The 2,866-nt window shown below is 56.6% G+C and overlaps 1 non-coding gene across 1 annotated transcript; it reads right to left on the bottom strand.

Annotated features, from left to right (window-relative positions):
- Positions 1-2,530: 2,530 nt before the first annotated feature.
- LOC136112310 (small nucleolar RNA SNORD45) lies at positions 2,531-2,615 on the bottom strand. Its single transcript, XR_010652829.1, has one exon. It is a non-coding gene; the product is annotated as a small nucleolar RNA SNORD45 (small nucleolar RNA).
- Positions 2,616-2,866: the final 251 nt, after the last annotated feature.

The following is a 2,866-nucleotide window of genomic DNA, read 5'->3' as shown; positions in this document are numbered from 1 at the left end:
ATGGAACCCCCCCTAGAGATGACACCAGCCTCAAATCTGGGGTCTCTAAGCACAATTATCTCTGAGCCCTTTCCAGCCCCTTAAATAAATGAGGGGCTGGGAGTCACTCCTCTTCTTGGGGCACCAGGGACCCCAGGATTAGGGAACTCTGGGAGGTGGGAGGACAGCTGGGGCAATGTGGACAGCTGGTGACTGGGATCCTCAGTCACTGGTGGCGCTGCCAATGGGGAGCACTGGTGAATCCTGGGCTCTGGGAGAGGAGGGCTGGGCTTGGGGGAAGTGCTGGGGTGGTGTCAGTGCCCAGCTCCAGCCCACCCCATTTCCCTTGCACCGCCAGCCCCCAACTGGTCCAGTCTGCAGCCACAGCTGAGAACAGAGCAGAGGGAACATCCCCTGCCCTGGCTCTCACCTGTCCCTGTCCGGGGTCACTGCGCCTTCCCAGACAACCTGGGTCCCGCCCTGTAGAGTTGATCCCACATGGTGGGTCCCAGTGTCCCTGTCCCCAACAAGGCTCTGGCTCCAGCCCTGTCCCTTCCTGGGACTTGGCCACAGCTCACCAAAGGCCCTTGTCCCCACCGAGTGTCCCTTCAATGCCCCCATCCTCGGCCCAGTCCAGCGCTGTCCCTGAGCAGGACGTGGCCATCCAGAGGGACGTGATGAAGCGGGCGCTTGTTCCCAGGCAGCTGCTCAGAGCTCATTGCAGGACAGAGCTCCCCTGGCACGAGGAGGGATGTTTGCTCCCACAGCGGCTCTGATAAGCTCTGTTTGCCCAGGGCCCATGGCACAAGAAGCCCGTTCACCAAGATCGGTGCCTCACAGAGTGACCGATCAGGGGATCCAGGGCAGTTAAAGCAGCCTGGAAGCCTGGGCTCCCCCAGCCCTGGCAGCGGGCAGAGCCCACAGAGAAGGGCAGTGCTGGGGCAGCGGGGAGGAGCAGGTCCTGGGGCACCCGCATGCCTGGGGCTCCCTGGCTGCCCTGGGCACAGGCTGGAGCCCAGAGGCTGGGGGGTCCCAGGGGAGCAGCTGGACAGCCGGGGTGCCGCTCTGCTTCGGGACAGCCTGGGGAGTCCTGCCGGAGCGGGGCTCAGAGCAGCTGGGGGATGGAGCTGTGTCCCCAGGGGCACGGCCTCCCCTGCCCTCTCCCCCGCCCGCCTTGCAGCTCTCCCTGGCTTTTTGCGGGGCGCGGGGTTCCCTTCACTGCACCCCTGGCCCAAACATCCCCATCCTGGGGGCCCTGGTCAGCATCCTCTGGGCACTGTGGGGCAGTGTGACAGTGGGGGAATCAATGGGTTTATAACTCCAGTCTCAGTGGCTGCTGCCCTGGCGACCTGGATGTTGAGTGGTTTCAAGCACCAGTCTGTGCTCACTGACTGGAGCAGAAGAGGGATCTCAGATTCCCAAGACCCGATTTCTGTCCCTGCAGAGCTGGCAGCCCTTCAGGGACATACCTGTGTTTGCTTTGATATTCTTCAGTGGCTGACTCTGGGCTGTGTGAGCATCTCCATGATGTACTTTTACAACCATGTTCTCCGTACAGACAGCAACATCTTGCCACAGTTCAGCAGCCTCTTGGAAAGTAAATGTGGAAAAGCAAGATGTGCGGTTCCAGCCACCTGGATGATAAAGGAAGATCAATACTAACATGACCATCTGGACGGTCAAAGACATAATACTAACATAATAACATAGAAAGGGCCTTGGACAGAGTACTTTGAAGTACATTTCTCATAACTGTAAAACGTTATAGCCCAGACTCGTGAGAATGGTATCTCGGGCCAGATAACCGCCCCCAAGCGCATGGGATTTGTGATGTCCTTGGGCCTGGTCTGTGAACAAGTGGGAACGTAACTGAAATAAACATCACATGAGTTTAGTGTGTTTTTAATAACAATTACTGGAAAAACATCTTATGTACCATCTTAGTCCAGGCCCATATCTGTCCCCCAAGGAATGTATTTTGGTGTTGGGGCAGGGGAGGAGCACAGACAGGCAGCCTGGACCCCTGGGTCCTCTGCCCTGCTCGGGGAGGGGAGGTCGTTCCCTGTATGATGGGCTCAGCACTCCTGGGCTCACAGGAGATGTCACCCCCTCCAGAAGCCATCTGCTGTTCACAAGGCCACCAGTGCAGCAAGTCAACATTCATTTGATGCAACCAGTCTGTTAGAGCCAGTAATCCTGTGTAAAATCGATGCAAAATTACCACTGTGCTTAACTACAATGTGCCATGGAACAACCAGGCACTGACAAATCTCTCTGTTTTGCCTGGGAAATCACATTTGTGGCACTTTCACCCCCAAATCTCAGCAGCAGCGTCTGTTAACACCGGTTAACAGCTTTGGGTACCCAGAGCTGCCTTCAGCTCACGTGAAAATGTCTCCTCACGCCCAGTGTGAGCCCAAGAATGACGCCTCCCCAATGCCCAAACTGAGGAACCTCAAGCAGTGCCCCCTTCTCCAAGGGCTGCGTTACAATCTGTGACAGAAAGGGGCTTCCACAGCCTGGAAAAGCTCCACAAGGAACTGGAGATTCCTGGGTCTCAGAGTAATTCTAGAGCTCAAGTGGTGACAGCCATCAGCTCCAGCTCAGACAATACATGCCAACGCCCATCACTGACCCAGGAAGGCAGCTCTTCCTGTCCTGCCCAACGCCTTCAAATCCAGCACACTTTGTCCCTCCAACAGGAGGCAGCTGATTGATTTCTAACACCACTCTTCTCTGTCTACTTCGAGATGAACCAGACATACGTTATACAAGCAACCAAGTCCCCGCCTGGAAGCAGCGGAGCCTTTTGCCTTCTCCTTCCCACCCCACTTTGCAGGAGAAGGAAAACAAACGGCAGAAGAGACGCTGAGAAATTCAACCACCA

The sequence above is a fragment of the Patagioenas fasciata genome, chromosome 26 (genome assembly GCF_037038585.1).
Source record: "Patagioenas fasciata isolate bPatFas1 chromosome 26, bPatFas1.hap1, whole genome shotgun sequence".
Classification (NCBI taxonomy): domain Eukaryota; kingdom Metazoa; phylum Chordata; class Aves; order Columbiformes; family Columbidae; genus Patagioenas; species Patagioenas fasciata.
This window is presented reverse-complemented; position numbering and strand designations above follow the sequence as displayed.